This window comes from Prionailurus viverrinus, chromosome X (genome assembly GCF_022837055.1).
Source record: "Prionailurus viverrinus isolate Anna chromosome X, UM_Priviv_1.0, whole genome shotgun sequence".
NCBI classification, from domain to species: Eukaryota; Metazoa; Chordata; class Mammalia; order Carnivora; family Felidae; genus Prionailurus; species Prionailurus viverrinus.
This window is the reverse complement of record NC_062579.1, coordinates 85,800,635-85,821,736: the sequence shown is the minus strand read 5'-3', so window position 1 is coordinate 85,821,736 and position 21,102 is coordinate 85,800,635. Positions and strand designations below refer to the sequence as shown.

Below are 21,102 nucleotides of genomic sequence, written 5' to 3'. Positions count from 1 at the left end.
CCCCTCTCTCTGCCCCTCCCCTGCTCATGCTCTGTCTCTCTTTGTCTCTCAATAATAACTAAACTTGAAAGAAAGAAAGAAAGAAAGAAAGAAAGAAAGAAAGAAAGAAAAAGAAAGAAAAGAGTATTATGATTCTTGTTGACTGGGATGTGTATATCTCCTTACTACATCCTCTACACTATTTAAAGCTTTGAAGATAGCATTCCTTTTCATCACTCGTCAGAATCAATCTTGGCAACGACCTAGTAGTGAGTATTTTAAGCAACAAAAGCAATCATTCATGCTTAAGGTCAAACGAATGATGTGGCCCCTAGAGGTTGAGAGGAAGGGATCATTGGGTTTCCACCACATCTGGCTCACTTTACACTTTCCAAATATAACAACTGAGGACAGTCATATTTGTGTGTCATCCTCGCAAAGGGGTGATGCTAATCTTCTCTGTGTGGTTCTAGTTTTAGGCTATATGCTGCCAAAGTGAGCATGAGAACAGTCATGTTAGCACAAAGCACCCCTGATCCTAATGACGTTTAATGATTTATTATAAATTAAATAGCATTGCATGAAAATTCTGGAAAGTCTAAAGGACAATCCTTAGTCAACATACCAATAATATAGAATTTGTATATGAGAGGAGGAGGAATAGATTTAGATTTCTCATATTGTTATAGTCCAAAGTGAACAAGCTTCCATTAGACCTACACTTTATTGAGATGAAATCTACATAACCAAAACTTGCCGTTTTAAAGTGCAAAATTTAATGGCTTTAGTACATTCATAATGTTGATCAACTATCACCTCAATCTCGTTCCAGAAGTCTTTTATGGCCCAGAAGAGAAGAGACCTCATGCCCAGTAAGCAGTCACTAGCCCATTCTTCCCGTCTCCCAGCCTCTAGCAGCCATTAATCTGTTTTCTGTCACAACCGATTTACCTATTCTGGACATTTAGTACACATGGAGTTAACCAATCTGTGAACTTTTATGTCTAACTTCTTTGACTTACCACAATGGGCTTTGAGGTTCATTAACACTATAGCATGTACTTCATTCCTTTTCGTAAATGATACGCATTCGGTGTATCCCTTCGACAGTTGAGAGCCGTTTGAGGTGTTTACTCATTTTGGCTATTGTGAAAATTCACCAGGAACATTCATGGGTGAATATCTGTTTGACTATCTGTTTTCAAGTCTCTGGGGCGAACAACTAAGGGTGGGACTGCTTATTCTACATGTAGCTTTTGGAGGAACGTTCCCACCAGCATATGTGAGGGTTCTAGTTTCTCCGCATCCTAGTTAACAACCCTTGTTACTTTCTATTATTATTATTATTGTCATTGTCATCATAGTGGATATGAAGTAATGTGTCAATATGGTTTTGACTGACATTTCCTTAATGACTGATGTGCTCCCCATGTGTTTATTGCCCTCTCGTATATCCTTAGGCATATATCTACTGAAGTCCTTTGTCCACGTTTTAGTTGTGTTGTCTCTTTGTTGTTGCGTGTTAAGAATTCTTTACACATTCTAGATGCTAGACTCATCAGATACATGATTTGTAAGTATTTTCTCCCATTCCACAGGTTGTCTTTTCACTTTTTTTTTAAACCAGGTGAAGTGTGATTTTTATTTTTTTTTAACAATGATCAGTTGGTAAATTTATGTATGCATGCAGGGCACCACATATTCATTTATGTGTGTATACGTTCATTCAGCAACATTTATTTAGCATCAACTATATGTAAGTGTTTATATAGTCTATCGAAAATGACTAGCTTTTATGAACCAAGGGTAAATACATGATAAAGTTTCACACACTATTTTTCTTTGTTGCATCGGTACAAATAGAATAAGGTAATTGCCATTATTTTTACCTGGCGATGTCTTTTCACTTAATGCTGTCCTTTGATGCACAAAATTTTATAATTGTAATGAAATCCAATTTATCTATTTTGTGCTTCTGTTACTGATGCTTTGGGTGTCTTGTCTGGGAATCCATTGCAAAATCCATGGTCGTGAAAATGTACTCCTATGTTTTCTTCTAAGAGTTTTATAGTTTTAGCTCTAACATTTATGTTTTAATCCATCTTGAGTTATTTTTTGTATTTGGCCTGAGATACAATAAAACTTTATTTTTTTAAATATGTACTTATTTTTGAGACAGAGAGACAGTGCTTGAGCATGGGAGGGGCAGAGAGAGAGAGGAGACACAGAATCTGAAGCAGGCTCCAGGCTCCGAACTGTCAGCACAGAGCCCGAGGCGGGGCTTGAACCCACAAGCTGTGAGAACTGAAGTCAGACACTTAACCAACTGAGCGCCCCTTACTCCTTTACTTTTAAAACCTGTGCTATATAAGTAACTGGTCTTCAACTCACCGAGGCAATGTTCAGCTAAAAGATAGTAACTGTATTCTCACCTGCCAGTGATTAACTGCCTCATACAGAATACTTTGATTTTCATCATGTACACATAATTAAATGGCTAAATTATAGATAAATGTCAGAAGTTAAAGATTTTAAATGTGTGCACGTACCATAAGCACTCTTCAAAAGTATGGTAATGCAAATAATGAATATTCATCTTAAGATTAGAAGACAGATGAGTCAATTTTACTAAAGATCTCCAAAGCTTAGAATTTGCTTTCCATATAGCAACTAAGAACCTGTTATCAAATCCCCTTTAAAAGAAACGTAGCCCTTTAAAAGAAGGAAGTTAACCCAATATTCTCCAAGATGATTACAGTAGCTCGTCCTCTCAGACAAAACGTACAGCCTTCATAAAGAAAAGTGGCCGCAAAGTCATTATGCGCACAGACCTTTGTCACAGAGATGACAACCACAAGAGCAGCCAGTAGTAGGAAAAAGCCAAGGCTTTCTGGTGTGCCTGGGTGGCTCAGTCTGTTAGGCGCCTGACTTAGGCTCAGGTCACGATCTCGCAGTTTGTGAGTTCGAGCCCTGCACCTGGCTCTGTCTTCTTGCCACTTTTTTACATCACAAATCACTAGAACATGTCACCCTTGCCCTTGCCTAGAGATTTTTACACATATTCGTCCTGCTACCTGCAATACTCTCCCGGAGCCTTCTTTATCTAGCGAGCATCTTTTTATCCTTTAGCTGTCTCTTAAACATTCCTTCCTCGAGGCTATATTTATGTACTCTATACTAGAATAAACTCCCTGGCTGTGTGCTCCCATAACACTGTGTCATTTCCCTAGGATTCCGCTCACCATACGTTATTGTAATCACATATTTATTGCCTGTCTCTGCCAGTAAACTACAAGTCCCATGAGGTCAAACCCTAAAAATGTCTGGTGCACTGATTTATACCCAATTTCTAGAACACCACGCCTGGTATATGGTAGGTGTTGAGTAAACAAATAAATGAATGGTAGAGTTATATAAGTTTACTTGCATTACTTATATTTTTGTTCCTTGACTCCAAAAGAATTCGTTTTTAAAAAATGTTTTAAGTTTTTAATTTATTTTTAAAAGAGACAGAGACAGAGGCACAGAGAGACAGAGAGCAAGCAGGGGAAGGGGCAGAGAGGGAGACACAGAATCCGAAGCAGGCTCCAGGCTCTGAGCTGGCAGCATGTAGCAGGATTCTCGCACAGAGAGTCACGACACGGAGGCTTTTCTTTCCAGGAAGCAACTTTATTCGTGCCGGCACGGCTCAGTTGGGTTCTTACCCAAAGAACTGAGCCCCGAACGCCACATGGTGTAGTTTTTTTTATATATTTTCTATTTCTCTGTCTCCCATATATGGTAACACAAAAATATGCAGTCTGATTAAATGGTCTCATGTTACAAGGTCCTGAGAGATAGCCAGGTTGCCTTGAGGGTGTTTTTTCTTCTTCACATTCCTAGGGAGGGGACCCTGCCACAAGCACAAAGCCTGAAGTGGGGCTCGAACTCCTGAACCAGGAGCGCATGACCTGAGCTGAAGTCAGACTCTTAACCGACTGAGCCACCCAGGTACCCCAGAAAGAATTTCTGATGAGCAATAACCTTACATGCATAATCACTAGCTGAGAGCTCAGAGTCAGGTTTTTTATTCAGCACCACTGTTACATATGATTTGGTCATAGCGGAAGTGTCTGTTCCCCCTAAGCACTTTGTCCAATGCCTTGGAACCCAAAAATAACAGAGCTCAAGAGAAAAGTTCACACATTGAAACCCAAACCCATTTAAACATCTAAATTTCCACAAGGCACCCCACATGGCATGCAGAATGATCATGCCAGATAAACCCTCTCCAATTTGGGGAGGTACCTTGAAGGCTAATTAGCTTGATTTCCCCACATGGGAGTGCATACTTTCCTAGAAACGTCCATGTTGGAAAAAGGTTCAATAGCCCAGTTCCTTTCTGATCTAAAAAATAGGAATGTTTTTCTGGAGCTTCTTTTTAGATACACAAACTCAAGATTTCTAAGTAAGATTTGAGCAAAAAAACATTGCTTATTTCCCATTCATGTTAACTCAGTTTCGTATGACTTTGACAAACCCCCCCCCCCCCCGAGGGCTTTCAGTTCAGGTTTGGGATGTAAGAAGGGCCTGTTTTTGCTTGGCACTTGAAAAAGCATTTTAAGTATTTATAACAATCTCCCTCACTGGGAGATTGCATACCGATACAGATAAAGAATGTATCGTAAAGTGCTTTGGGGGAAAATACTACTGTCATTGCCACTCTTTTCCTGTGTAAAAAATAAGTTTTTATTACAGCTGCAGTGTTTATCTACTGACTTCTGGATTTCCGTAAATCTAGCTGTAAACATTTTACTGTTGGTGACCATACCTGGAAAGTTTGCCACCTACTTTATTCCTTTCCTCATAAAAGTACATTTAACAAGAGCATATATTCTGATATTATTTTGCAGGCACTAAGAAGGCTTTAATATAATAGCTATATTCTAATAAATGAGAGGTGAATAATGTAGCCAAAGACAATATCAAATAACACTGTTACAGACAGACTTCAGATAACGTGATTTTTACCCTTTTGAAGTGTTTCATCAAGTCAAGGAGTTCTCAGAAGCTGAAAGGATAGAATTAAGTCAGTGCCTTCGTGTCTGTGGCTTACCTGATTAGAAGAAAGAAGGTATAAGATTTAGTGAAGAGGCAGAGGTAAGGAAGGAACCAGTGGATATTTTAGTCATTTGACAAAGAACGCTAAAGCTAAGTTTGAGCAATCTGGTTTTTCTACTCTTAAGAATACATTGTATTTCTTTATATCCCAGGGCTTTATAGATCAGGCATAAACACGCCATCCATAAGGAAGTCACAACAGTGCTTTTTTTGAGGTACCTCAAAAAATTAAAAATAGAACTACCCTATGACCTAGCAATCATACTACTAAGTATTTATCCAAAGGATACAAAAATGCTGATTTGAAGGGGCACATGCACCCCACTGTTTATAGCAGTGCTATCAGCAATAGCCAAATTATGGAAAGAGCCCAATGGCCATCGACTCATGTATGGATAAGAAAGATGTGGTATATATATATAGATTTAGATATATAGATATAGATATAGATATAGATATAGATATAGATATATAGATATATATAATACTCCATTGTGTGTGTGTGTGTGTATATATATATATATATATATATATATATATATACACACACATATATATGTATATACACACACACACACACACACACACACACACAATGGAGTATTACTCGGCGGTCAAAAAGAATGAAATCTTGCCATTTGCAACAACATGGATGGAACTGGAGGGTATTATGCTAAGTGAAGTAAGTCAGGCAGAGAAAGACAGATATAATATGACTTCACTCATGTGTGGAATTTAAGAAACAAAAGAGATGAATATAGGGGAAGGGAAGGAAAAATAAGATAAAAACAGAGAGGGAGACAAACCGTAAGAGACTCTTAAACATAAAGAACAAACTGAGGGCTGCTGGAGGGGAGGTGGGTGGGGGGATGGGCTAGATGGGTGATGGGCATTAAGGAGGGCAGTTGGGACGAGCACTGGGTGTCCTATGGAAGTGACGAATCACTGGGTTCTACTCCTGAAACCAACACTACACTGAATGTTAACTAACTTGAATTTGAATAAATACATTTAAATTAAAAAAAACAATGCTTTGATTCCTATCGTTCGTTGTGATTATGTTTATTCACTCTTATTTTCATAAGGGTTAAGATACGTGTCCGTATTATTGGCCAAGTGAATAGCGAGCAGTAGGAGAGAATAAAGGGAGTGGGAAGTAAAAGAAGGAAAAAGGAAGAAAGGAAAAAAGACTAAGGAGATAAAATCAGGGAAGGAGAAAATAATCAGAAACTATTTTTTATACCCTATTCTGCAGTGACAAGTGTTATGGTGAACTTCCTACTCTGATAACAGATTGCTTTTTTGGTTATTTGTTTGACAGTAACATTTGCAAACAAAACAAAACAAAACAAAAACCTTTCCTTTATACTGACTCTGCTAGCCAATCTTAATTCCCTTTCCTCAACTTTTCACACTAGACTATGGGAATCAATTTTATAGCCAACCCTATACCTAAAGTGAAATCATACAGTTATTGATTCTACAGAGATTATTGTTGTTAAAATGTATTATAGCAGATACCTATTCCCAAGCTTATACTATAGCAATACACGGTAATGCATGATGTCAAATTCTGAATGGATATATATCTGAACCATTTGATCAATTTCATAATTTATCTCATTTATACTTAAGAATTTGTTCATCACCTTTCTGCATCTGAAGTTTTCATTGGCTTTCTATAAAATGGAGTTAAAGTGGCTAAAGCCTCCTAACATTACTGCCAAAGTCACAGGTTGTGCTCAGTGTTTCCCAGGGCATGTGAGAAACACATTTTATGTGAAGATTTATCATACTGCCCAGCATAGGAAACAATCACGAAAATGAAAATGCAACCTATCTATGCTTTCGGAAAAAATATTTACAAGGGGTAAATATCCAAAATACATTAAAAAAAAAACCCCTGCTGGATAGCAAAAATAAACAAAGAAACACCCACTAAGGGGCAAAGGTCTTGAATAAACATTTCTCCAAAGAGAAAATGCAAATGGCCAATAGGTATATGAAAAGGTGCTCAGCATCAGTCATTTTCATGGAAATGCAAATCAAAACCACAATGGGATATCACCTCACACTTGTTAAGAGGGTTATCATCAATAAAAACAAGTGTTGGTGAGGGTGTAAAGAAAAGGGAAGCCTGTACACTATTGATGGGAATATACATTAGTACAAGCATTATGGGAAATAGTATGCAGGATGCTCAAAATACTAAAAATAGAACTACCCTATGAACCAGCAATCCTACTTCTAGGTATATGTCTGAAGAAAGTGAAATCAGTATCTGGAAGAGATATCTGTGCTCCCACGTTCATTGCAACATAATTCACAATAGTCAAAACATGGAAACAACTTAAATGTCCATTGACAGATGAAAGAAGAAAATATAGTATATACACGTAATGGAATATTATTCAGCCTTAGAAAAGAAGGAAATCCTGCCATATGCAACAACGCGGATGAAACTAGAGGGCATTGTGCTAACTGAAATAAACCGCTCACAGGACAAACACTGTATGATTCCACGTACATGAGGTATCTCCAATAGTCAAACTCATAGAAGCAGAAAGCAGAACAGCGGTTGCCAGGGGATGGGTGGAAGAGTCATTGGAGAATTGCTATTCAATGGGTATAAAGGTTCAATTGCATGGGGTGCCTGGGTGGCTCAGTCAGTTAAGCATCCGACGCTTGATTTCTGCTCAAGTCATGGTCTTGAGTTTTTTAGATTGAGCCCCGCATCGGGATTGCTTCGGATTCTCTCTCTCTCTCTCTCGCTCTCTCTCTCTCTCTCTCTCTCTCTCTCTTTCTCCCCCTCTATCTCTCAAAATAAATAAACATTTTTAAAAAGTTTTAGTTGCACAAGATGAACAAGTTCTAGAGTTCTTCTGTACAATATAGTGACTAAAATTAAGAACACTGTATGTACACATAAAATGTGTTAAGAGGATAGATCTCTGTGTTAAGAACTCTGTGATAGAACTCTGTGTTAAGCGTTTTTACCATCGTAAAGAGAGTAACTCACCTAAATTAACTATAAAGGAGCTGAGAGGCAAAGTGCCATATGATAGATGATCTTTTCTCTGAGATAAAGAAAGTGCCATTCTCTGGATTCATACTAAAAATTTTAAATCTTCTGTGGATGGGCAGTAGGTGGTAGAATATTCTTCCCTGTCCTATCTCATACAACTCACTAGATCCCGAAGATATTAACTGGTCTGGGCTGCCTTATTTGGACCTGCCTCCTCTTACCAGTGTCCTGATTCCAACTTCTTTCTTCCTTAAGCCAAATCCCTCTAATCAAAAGGTCCACACTCAGTGTCCTGAGATGGCAAGTAAAGGAGGAAGGGTTGAGAAGGAAAAATTGTGTGTGTGCACACGGACGTGCATACACATGATCAAGGTGAGACCAATTCTTTTTTTTTAATATGAAATTTAGTGTCAAATTGGTTTCCATACAACACCCAGGGCTCAACCCAACAGGTGCCCTCCTCAATGCCCATCACCCACTTTCCCCTCCCTCCCCCACCCCATGAACCCTCAGTTTATTCTCAGTACTTGGGAGTCTCTTAGGGTTTGCCCCCTTCCCTCTCTGTAACTTTTTTTCCCCCTTCTCCTCCCCCCGGTCTTCTGTTGAGTTTCTCAGGATCCACATGAGTGAAAACATACGGTATCTGTCTTTCTCTGCCTGACTTATTTCACTTAGCATAACACGCTCCAGTTCCATCCACGTTGCTACAAATGGCCAGATTTCATTCTTTCTCATTGCCAAGTAGTATTCCATTGTATATATAAACCACATCTTCTTTATCCATTTGTCAGTTGATGGACATTTAGGCTCTTTCCATAATTTGGCTATTGTTGAAAGTGCTGCTATAGACATTGGGGTACAAGTGCCCCTATGCATCAGCACTCCTGTATCCCTGGGGTACATTCCTAGCAATGCTATTGCTGGGTCCTAGGGTAGATCTATTTTTAATTTTTTGAGGAACCTCCACACTGCTTTCCAGAATGGCTGCACCAGTTTGCATTCCTACCAACAGTGCAAGAGGGTTCCCATTTCTCCACATCTTCTCCAGCATCTATACTCTCCTGATTTGTTCATTTTAGCCAGTCTGACGGGCGTGAGGTGGGATCTCAGTGTGGTTTTGATTTGTATTTCCCTGACGAGGAGCGACGTTGAGCATCTTTTCATGTGCCTGTTGTCCATCCGGATGTCTTCTTTAGAAAAGTGTCTATTCGTGTCTTCTGCCCATTTCTTCACTGGATTATTTGGGGTTTTTTGGGGTGTGGAGTTTGGTGAGTTCTTTATAGGTTTTGGATACTAGCCCTTTATTTGATATGTCATATCTTTCTCCATTCTGTTGGTTGCCTTTTAGTTTTATTGATTGTTTCCTTTGCTGTGCAGAAGCTTTATATCTTCATGAGGTCCCAATAGTTCATTTTTGCTTTTGGTTCCCTTGTCTTTGGAGATGTGTCAACTAAGAAATTGCTGCAGCTGAGGTCAGAGAGGTTTTTTCCTGCTTTGTCCTCTAGGGTTTTGATGGTTTCCTGAGGTGAGACCAGTTCTTCACAAAAGAATCCTGATGATTACACAGTAAGCCTTGAAGAAATACTCAATGGCCTATTGTTGACTAACCATGTTCTGACTATTTTGTCATTTAAAGTCATTTATAATCTGCCTAGGGGCACCTGGGTGGCTTAGTTAAGCATCTGACTTCAGCTCAGGTCATGATCTCAAGGTTGGTGAGTTTGAGCCCCACGTTGGGCTCTGTGCTGACAGCTCAGAGCCTGGAGCCTGCTTCAGATTCTGTGTCTCCCCCTCTCTCTGCCCCTCCCCTGCTCACATTCTCTCTCTCAAAAATAAACATTAAAAAATTTTAAAAAAAGAAAGTCATTTATAATCTGCCTCAACCAACCCTTAAGTAAGAATCCTCTTTCTCCAATTCATATAGGTTTCTCCTTCAGCCAAACTGTCCCACACATTGTACGCTCAGTGCACTAAGTTCTTTCTTGATATCTTTCCCCACCGTAACATTACCCCCTCTTCCAAGAAGCCTTTCCCAACTGCACCAGCTCCCTTTGATATGGTCATCCACTGAACCTTCTAGGTAATATCACATACATATGTCCTTAAGTTGATACATACATGGCATGCTTTAACATTTTCTCTCCTTCTACGAATACTTCAATCTTTTTGAAAGGAAATATCACTTCATGTCCTCCTGTGCTGCTAACAATGTGTTAAATGTATAGAAGGAACTTAGTAAATACCCACTGGGCTAACGTGGTATTCTACTGCCATCATATAGATTTTCTAGAGTTATGCCACTGCCATTATTGTCTTACTGTAATCAGATTGCAGGTGATTATTTTGGCCAAAGTTACATTTGCAAGGTTTCTTCTATATTGGTTCTGCTGCCATGGGTATATGCCCAGCCACATTTTAATTCACAAATGAAGTCTGTTCTCACATATATATTGTCTTGCTCTTCCTCTGAAGAAAATTGAGAAACTTGATTTAACTTCACAGTACAAAAAAACCAGACCTACTCAAGTGCCAATTTCTTAATTGTTCATCCATATGGAAGTTCAAATTGAATATCATATTTTGATGAAAATAGACAAAAGCACCTGGAGAATAATGTATCCTTAGCTGGCATGATGAAAGAGAGATGTGTAGCCTTTAATTTGCTATTAGGGCTCTGGAAAATGTAGCCATTTAGAATACCTTTATTGATTTTGTAAATGTGCTAAGCTTTGATGCAGTACTGAATCAGCAGCTACCATGCATGAATTTTATTTCCTTATTTTCATTTCAATGAATAATTTCCATTGAGTAGTAAGTAATGGAATCATAAAGAGAGGTCATTAGGCATTAGTTCAACAAATGGCACTTGACATAATAGACTTCTGAACACATTGGCAGGGCGAGTTGTTGTTTCAAATAAATACTAATATGAGTTTTTCTAGTTATCCAAAATATCTATGTATATGCATTGAGCACCACAGCTTTAAAGAACAGGCTAGGACACGATAATGACTTCCAAATGGTATGAGAAGATGTTTCTAAAATTTATCTTCTTTTGTTTATTTTAAAGATAAATTTTGTGTTCTTTTTGTTCTCTGGAATAAATGAAGATGCTATTTCCCAATAAAGTTTCATAACAAGTTTCAGTTGCTCTATGAGGCTGAAATATATCATTAAGGAGAGATGGAACTATCAATTCTACTTATAACCATGTAACAACTTTGTTACATTTAGATGAAAATAGGGAAGGAAAGAAATTCAATCAAGGTCTTTATAGCCAATATAAAATGTATGATTAGCAAAATGGCCCAAGTAATAGACAACAAAAGCAAGCCTGCTTTGTTATAAACATTCAGATAATTCAGAAATAGCCCTATTTTGCTTTAAATTTCCACAATAAATGGTACTTAAATGAACAATAATTGAACCTTACTATGCCCCTGGTACTGTGACAGATGTTAAGAATACAAAAAGGCAGGGGCACCCGGGTGGCTCAACCAGTTGGGTGACCGACTCTGGCTCAGGTTATGATCTCACAGTTCATGGGTTCAAGCCCCACAATGGGCTCTGTGTTGTCAGCTTAAGGCCTGGAGTCGGCTTCGGATTCTGTGTCTCCCTCTCCTGCTCACTCTCCGTCTGTCTGTCTCTCTCTCTCTCAAAAAATAAATAAACATTAAAAAAATACAAAAGGTATAAACATCTTTCCCCCACTTGAAGGAACTCATAGTCTAGCAGAAGAGAAATGTTTAAACAAAATTTGAAGTACTAAGTTGTACAGAGCAGTTCAGTTTCTGGTAATAAAGCAGATTATACAACTTTTAATCTCTCTTTCTACAGAACAACTGGAAGTGTTGGATAAGGCAGAAAGTTCCAGAATTTGCTAAGAAGTGTATCTTTAGACGGAAGATGGATGTGAAGTTTCAATCAGAGTTTAGAATGAAGGCAGGAAGAATCATAGTGAAGCTAAAGAAACTCAGAGAGAAAGAGATCTTGAAAGCAACGAATAAAGCATATGTACTTCAAAGGGTTGTTCATTGGACTGATCATAGACTTCTGAACAGCAAGCATGGAATCCAGAACACAGAGGGTGTTATAGGCTAAGGAAAAGAAATACAGATCTATAATTTTATATTAAGCTAAACCAGAATCCAAAAATGAGGGCAAAAAAGACATATTCAGACAAACAAAAAGAATGAACACTCAGTAAAAAAGAGAAAAATAAGTCAAGGTAGATAAATCTGAAAAAACAATGTCTGCCTAAAACAAGATCAAAAGTCATAATGACAAACTTGGGAGGATATAAAAACAATATGGAACTAAAATATTGGACATAACATGAAAGAAAGGAGATCGGTGGCCTAAGTTAAATCAGCCTAAGGACCTTGTATTATTCAAAAGAGTAGAAATACTGGTTAGTATTACATTTTATTAAGTGAAGTATGCATTACAACATTGAATGGTAATGAGTAAAAAGAAAACGCAAATATATAAATTCCAAACCAGTAGTAGGAGCAAGAAGGGAAAGAAGATATGAAATGCCTGCCATTAGGTGCTTGCAGTGTGAAAACAATAATGCTAATATAGCACATAACTCTAAGTAAGTCAAAGCCTTTGAAAAAAAGGTAGAATGTGAATGGGGTCTTGAAGGAAGGAAGTGTTTACCTGACATAACACAAAAAGTTGGATTAAAAAGAAATCCATAAAGGGGCGTTTGGGTGGCTCAGTCGGTTGAGAGTCCGGCTTCAGCTCAGGTCATGATCTCACAGTTTGTGGGTTCGAACCCCACGTCAGGCTCTGTGCTGACAGCTCAGAGCCTGGAGCCTGCTTCGGATTCTGTGTCTCCCTCTCTCTCTCTGCCTCACCCCCACTCATACTCTGTCTCGCTCGCTCTCTCAAAAATAAATAAACATTAACAAAATTTAAAAAGAAATCCATAAAGGAAGAGAGTATATTTAGAGAATAGCTATTATGAAGGTCAATCTAAAACATTCAGGGACAGGCATGGAGGGAAGAGAGCAGTAGTTAAGGTGTCATTCCAGATGAAAATGTAAGGTCAGAGACTAAAAAGTAAAAAACACTTTGTTAATATAAACAAGTCATGTTTTTCCTCTAGAACAAGGATCCCCATAATATTTATTTATTTATTTATTTATTTACTTACTTACTTACTTACTTACTTATAGCACGAGTGGGGCAGTGGCAGAGGGAGAAGGAGACAGAGGATCTGAAGCAGGCTCTGCACTGACAGCAAAGAGCCCAAAGTGGGACTTGAAGCCATGAACTGCAAGATCATGACCTGAGCCAGTCAGATGCTCAACCGACCGAGTCAGCCAGGCGCCCCAGGATCTCCGTAATTTTTGATTACTGCTCTTACCAGAAAAAAACATTTAAGCATGAATCCTCGATAAACACATATATTTATTGTAAATTATTCATGTTCTATTCTACTGAACATTATGTACATTCCAATTTGACAAGAATAGAAATTAAAAAGAAAGAAGAAAGTGAAATAATGACATAAATTATTATTATTATCATTGACACAATTAGTACTACCATTTTAATCTTACGGATGTTTAGTTTTTTTTTTTTAATAACCCAGTAATCATTGTGACTTTATACGATTATCCTACTATCTCAAGGCACAACAAACACCTAAGTCAAGGTCATTGTTTTTAACAGCAGATATAAACCATGCTTAAAATATTCTTGATAATATAACACTTTTTTAGCTGACTTTCTTTTCATATTTGATTATGCCATAATTTTTTGATATGCTTAATATTGTTTATCTGCATTATGACATATTTTTATTACTTAGTATGGCTGACATGCCATGTTCTGCTTGTTCACTGAAATTTACATTATTAGCATTGTTTTAAATCCAAGAATTTTCCAAGAATGTTAAGATGCTTTCCATTTTGTAAAGTAGAATTGATTCAAAACTAGGTTATAATATCCATAAATCCACTTAACTAGGCACATGAAAACAGTAACACATCATGATATGCTAAAAGCAACAAAGGACTAAGGGCCCTAGAGTCAACTTTCAATGAATTGTAACATTCATAAAACACTATAGAGCAGTGAAAATTAATAGAATCACGGATATCATCTTGTATGAAATGCAAAAATATAATATTAAGCAAAACGATTTGCAACATGTGTACATAATCTATATATACATTAAAAGAACAATATATATTATTCATGGATACGTAGATACGTAATAAAATATAAAGAAATACATAGAATGATAAACATCCAATTTCTCCTCCAGGAGAAAATGAGGGAGAGGCCACCAAAGAGAGAACAGAGGATATTTCAAATGTTTTCGTAATGTTTTATGGCTTAAGCTCAATATTAAATATCCTGGTGTACATTGTATCACTTTTTATACATTTTTAAAATGTTTTAAATATTTTTTGAAAATTTCTTTAAACAAATAAAAGGAGCAGGTAAAAAAGACTGACGGAGTTCCAAAAGGTAGTCAGATACATAAGAGAGAGACAGAGGTTTTACGGAATCAAAAACAAAAAATTTCAGATCTAAGGGTCAATAATGTCAAATAACAGAGATAATGGCAATGAAGTCACCAAAATTAAGAATTGGGAAATCATTTCAGCGGAGTGTTGGCAATGGAAACCCAATGACAACAGGTCAAAGAATGAATAGGGCGCAAAGTACACACTGTACTAATAAGGACTTCCCCTTACAGATCTAGAAATGCTGTATGAGTGATCATAAAATAAATTTACATCCTAGTGGATCTCAAAAAGAGAAAGGGAAATTCCCAGGTGGCAGAAAGAAGCGAAGTTTTACGATAATGAGCTATGGTCTTAGTAACACAGAGAGTCTCAAGGCACAGATACACATCCTGATAGTTAGGAAATCACGTTTTAATGTCTACACATGGGCCTCTTAAGATAAAGATTTTTAAGCAAAACTACCAAATAAAGCTGGTACAGGGAAAAGGGAGCCTCTACTCATTTGTACATGGAAGTAACAAGGTAATCTATTTATAGAGGAAACTTTGGGACTTAAAAAAAAAATACCTGTGAGAAATCAAAATGCCAGTTGTGAATGATGGATAGTCTGAATTTTTTTTTTAATTTTTTTTTTAACGTTTATTTATTTTTGGGACAGAGAGAGACAGAGCATGAATGGGGGAGGGGCAGAGAGAGAGGGAGACACAGAATCGGAAACAGGCTCCAGGCTCTGAGCCATCAGCCCAGAGCCTGACGCGGGGCTCGAACTCACGGACCGCGAGATCGTGACCTGGCTGAAGTCGGACGCTTAACCGACTGTGCCACCCAGGCACCCCTGGATAGTCTGAATTTAAAAATAAGTATGCTGCATAGGAAATCCAAAGCAGGGAAATTAATACAAATTTTGTTCCAAGATTGGCGATATTCTGGAGACACCTATAAAATACACATGTAAGTCTTCTTTCTAAGAACTTTGCTAAATTTCAAAGCTTGTGGGTGTCAATAATGAAAGCAAATTTCCGATAGCTCACAATAAAAATGGAAACACATGAAAAGAATGGCCCACTTTGATGGACTCAGAAAACAGGAGAATTGATTCTAAATATATTGAGGAAATAGAACATAGATAAATTGTGAACTAAATGTAGTTAAAAGATAAAAGAGAGAGAAACATACAAACTATGAAAAAGAAAGAACATACAACAAGAAAAAGAAAAGAACAGATAGATTGGTAACATACGAAGAGAATTTTTAGAAATTAAAAATATTGTCATCAAAATGAAAAAGCCAATAGACAGGTAAGTGACAAATTAGACAAAGTTAAGGAGAAATATAAAAACTGGAAAATAATTTGGGAAAAACAAGTACCGAAATGTAGTATTGAGAAGTAGAAAGATAAAAAATTGAAAGAGAATTTTTTTAATGTTCATTTTTTTATTTTGGAGAGAGAGACAGAGACAGCGTGAGTGGTGGAGAGGAGCAGAGAGACAAGGAGACACAGAATCCACAGCAAGCTCCAGGCTCTGAGCTGTCAGCAAAGAACCTGCCGCAGAGCTCGAATTCACCAACTGTGAGATCATAACCGGAGCCAAGTTAGACACTTAACTGACTAGCTACCCAGGTACCCCTGAAAGAGAATTTAAAATACATGGAACATGGAATGAAAACACAATATTTTTATTAGGAGTTCCAGAAGGAAAAAAAAAAAGTAGAAAACGAAATTGGGAAAGAGATGATATCCAAAATGGCAGTGACTAGAAATTTCCAAAACTTATTAAGAAAAATGAAACCTCAGATTGAAGTATGCCAGCTTCCAAGCAGGGTTCCACTGCTACTAAATAATAATAACAACAACAACAGTAACGATCATTATTAAGTGAAATACAGTGAAACTTCAGAAAACTAAATCAAAGGAGAAAAAAAAAAACATAAATAGGGAGGGAGAACAGATTACCTAGGAAGGATTAATACCTAGAACGACAACATAGTTTTTGGGCAGCAACAGAAAGCTGAAGGACAGTAACTGTCAGCCTTAAATGCCACAATCAGCTAAACTACCATTCAAAAGTGAAACAGACACTTGAAAACAAAGACTTAGCTTACCACTTATGAATCCTTGCAGAAAGAGCTATCAGAGGGGCGCCTGGGGGCGCAGTCGGTTAAGCGTCCGACTTCAGCCAGGTCACGATCTCGCGGTCCGTGAGTTCGAGCCCCGCGTCGGGCTCTGGGCTGATGGCTCAGAGCCTGGAGCCTGTTTCCGATTCTGTGTCTCCCTCTCTCTCTGCCCCTCCGCCGTTCATGCTCTGTCTCTCTCTGTCCCAAAAATAAATAAACGTTGAAAAAAAAATTAAAAAAAAAAAAGCTATCAGAGACATACTTTAGCAAAAAGAGAAACTGAACCTACAAGGAGAGCCTGAGGTGCAATAATACAAATATATAAAACGTCTTGACAAGAAACCATCTAGGAATGCAGACGAATTTCCTTTAATTATTAAACAATAAAAAATAATCAAATTAACCTAGTACCTTCATAAAAACAGAGAACACTTCTAAATAAGTCGTGTGCCAAAGTACAAACCATAAAAATGTTCAAAATACTCAGGGGCACCTGGGTGGCTTAGCTGGTTGAGTGTCCAACTTAGGCTCAGGTCATGGTCTATCTCACGGTTCATGAGTTCAAGTCCCACACGGGGCTTGCTGCTATCAGCGCAGGGCCTGCTTTGGATCCTCTGTCCCCCTCCCTCTCTGGCCCTCCCCCACTTATGCTCTCTCAAAAATAAACATTTAAAAAATATATATTCATATCTGAATTTCATTAAAAACGAAATGGAAAAATATGGAGGTGCAGCTATGGCTATAATTAGAATGAAATAGGGGCGCCTGGGTGGCTCAGTCAGTTAGGCGGCCGAGTTTGGCTCAGGGCATGATCTCGCGGTCCGTGAGTTCGAGCCCCGCGTCGGGCTCTGTGCTGACCGCTCAGAGCCTGGAGCCTGTTTCCGATTCTGTGTCTCCCTCTCTCTGACCCTCCCCTGTTCATGCTCTGTCTCTCCCTCTCTCAAAAATAAATAAAACGTTAAAAAAAATTAAAAAAAAAGAATGAAAGATACATAGCTTTATTTGCGTGTGTCAGCAAAAAAAAATTAAGTTTACAAAATTAATGAGATCTAAAATTTTATTTTACATATGTGTATGTATGTAAATAATATATTTATTAGTTTTATTGTTTTGAGTCTTCTACAAATGTAGAAGTCTTAGTGAATGTAGCACAGACGATCAAGTAATGATTTTAAAAATCAGGAGAATATGGTAGGTATGTATATTAACCATGGTTTTTAGTTTCTGTATCTGACAGTTTGTCATCATAGGGCCTTGCTGACTGGAGAGGAAGTACCTTTCCCTGAGGGAGCAGATTCCTATGGTAGCAACCACACAGTTAACATGGCTTTCATAAAGAAACAAGGGGGCGCCTGGGTGGCTCAGTCAGTTAAGCGTCTGACTTTAGCTCAGGTCAAGATCTCACAGTCCATGAGTTTGAGACTCTGTGCTGACAGCTCAGAGCCTGGAGCCTGTTTCAGATTCTGTGTCTCCCGCTCTCTCTGCCCCTCCCCCGTTCATGCTCTGTCTCTCCCTGTCTCAAAAATAAATTAAAAAACGTTAAAAAAATTTTTTTAAAAAAGAAACAAACCAATCCAGAGCCCAAAGCCCATTCCCCACCGCACCAAATGTCTCCTTTATCATGTGGGAGCACTTGTGGGACACAAACCTCCTGCCCTACTCAATCTGGGCTCAGGTATGAGACAACTAGGGCAGCTCCTACATCCCTGAGCACACTGAAAGTACGCAAACCATCCAATCCTAAATCTGGTCAGCCCACTTACAGTGCCTTGCCCATTCCTTCCCAAGAAAACCACCATAAAGGCTTTCCCACCATTCTCCTCACTGTCTCTCTCTGCCCATGACCCACCCCAGGGTTCTCTTTTGTGACCCTGTGGAGCATGGCATGCTGCCTTCCTCTTGGGAACTGTGAGTAATAAACTGTATTTTCAATGGGCCCCACCATACCTGGATGGAACTTGGGTACATTTTAATGTTTATTTATTTTTGAAGGAGAGAGAGAGAGACAGGGTGTGAGTGGAGGGGGGGGGGGGTCGTGCAGAGAGAGAGGGAGACACAGAATCGGAAGCAGGCTCCAGGCTCTGAGCTGTCAGCATGGAGCCCGACGCGGGGCTCCATCCCACAAACCGCGAGATCATGACCTGAGCCGAAGTCGGACGCTCAACTGATTGATCCACCCAGGCGCCCTGAATCTTGGGTACATTTTAAACAGGATAGAGAGAGTGACATCACCAAGATGGTGCCGTAGAAGACCCTAGCCTCACTTCCCCCACAAAGCGCAGCAATAAGAGAGCTATCCACGAATAAAAACAGCTCTGGGAGAACTCAGGAGGACCTTCAGCAAAAACAGCGGAACAAAATAGCTGAGAACATCCGCACAAAATGGGAATGAAGAATCACGTGATTTGGCCCACATCACCTCATCTCCTAGACCGACACTGTTCACCGTGAAGAGGGAACTGCCCAGGTAGGTCTTTCCCTAAACAAAAAAAAAAGAACAGGGTGAGAGACCAGCTTCACCAGTATTTTGGGGCATGACACAAATGACCTGCTTTGGCTTCACCCCACCCAGCAACTGACAAAGCGGACACACAGAGCGGGGCTGGAACCAAGGAAGAGGAGAAGGGGCTCCCAATATCACCAGGCAGCAAGAGCAAGGGCAGTTCCCAGTGAGCCGCTCGGCAGAAGGCTCCAGCAACTTTCTCCACTAAAGAAACCAAAGGCCAGCGCATTGTCAGGAACCACCTACGCACTTCCCCACTTTTCACCCCACGGGTATTCACATTCCCAGACACCAGCCGCCTAGGTCCCTCCCGGCCTCCTCCCACCCTGTTCCTTCCAGAGCCCAGCATCCGACCAAGGCCTTTGCAGTTGCCTGAGTACAAGATGCCAGCCTAGACCCCCCGGTCTACACCACTGGGGCTCGCCTGCAGCTAACCCCACCGCGGTGCACCGGCACGCTCCTGGTCTGACCCCCCTCACCAGCTTCCACAGCAGCATGCGCGCCCGTTTGCAGACTGTAGCCACAGCAGTGCACGCTGACAGCCATGCACCTACACCCTGCCATCCCGAATCTTGTCACTAGCCTCCATTGCTGTGCACATGCCCAAGGCAAGACCTTGCAGCCGCGGGAGTGCGCGTCAAAAGCCAGGGCCCCAGAACTAACAGGGTAGCCAAGTTGGCTCTGGCCCCTGCTACGCCTCGTATATGTCTGCAACCCGCCTCTGCCACGGCACAGGCACCTGAAGCTGGCCTCACAGCCAAGTGTGTGCACATGACTGGCTCTGTCCACCACGGTGACCTGCCCTGCCCGTAGCTGCCGGACCTAGCTGCTGAGGACCCCGGTGGACATTGTAGCCACTGTGGAATCCCTGGAGTGCTTGCCGAAGACCATGTAATAGTGCCGTGAACCTCAGCAGCCTGAGTCAATGAGACATCACATTCCCCGGAGCCAGAGCCAGCCACCGTATACTCCTGAACTTGTAGACCTGGGGTCAAACCACAGTCTAGAATGCCCCCACCTGAAGGTGAAGGTCTTTCCTCACTGAAGGCAGTCCGTAAAGTTTTGAAGAAGTCACTGCTTCTTCAAAGGCACAGATACCTATGCAAGGCTACAGAAATCACAAGGAATCAGAAAAACAATACCATCACAGGAACACGGTAAACTTCCAGTAACTGACCCCTCAAAGTGGAGATACATGAATTGCCCAATAGAGAACTCAAAATAATTGTTCTAAATATACTCAGAGATCTAGAAGAGAACACAAACCATTTAAAGAACTCAGGAATCCAACACAAAAACAAAGTGAGAAGTCCAACAAAGACACACAAAACATGATAAAGCACGGAGGAGAAATTTTGTTGCTGAAGAAATGATTGAACTGAAAAATTCAATAGAGAACTATAAATTATACATGAAACTGGATACAGTAAAACCCATGCCACAGCAACACAAAATGTTGCCATATAAGGATACTACAAAAAAAGAAACTACAGACAAGTGTCTCTGATGATCATACATACAAAAGTCGTCAACAAAACACTAGCAAACTGAATTCCACAGCGCATTAAAAGGATCACAGTCCATGATCAAGTGGGATTTATCCCTGGGATTCAAAGATAGTTTCAGTATATACCAATCAATAAATATGATATACCACATTAACAGAAAGACAAAATCATATGATCATCTCAATATATGCAGAAAAAGCATTTGACAAAAATCAGCATAATAAAAATATCATGATAAAAATTCTCAACAAATGGGGTATAGAAGGAGCACACCTGAACGTAATAAAGGCCATATGTAACAAATCTATATCTAATTAGGCAAGAAAAATAAACAGAAGGCATCCAATTCAGAAAGGAAGAAGTAAAATTGCCTTTGTCTGCTGA

General features: G+C 39.4%; 1 non-coding gene across 1 annotated transcript; it reads right to left on the bottom strand.

The window, feature by feature from the left end:
* Positions 1 to 375: 375 nt before the first annotated feature.
* LOC125157999 (U6 spliceosomal RNA) lies at positions 376 to 482 on the bottom strand. The gene has a single exon (XR_007149133.1). It is a non-coding gene; the product is annotated as a U6 spliceosomal RNA (small nuclear RNA).
* Between the last annotated feature and the right edge of the window lie 20,620 nt (positions 483 to 21,102).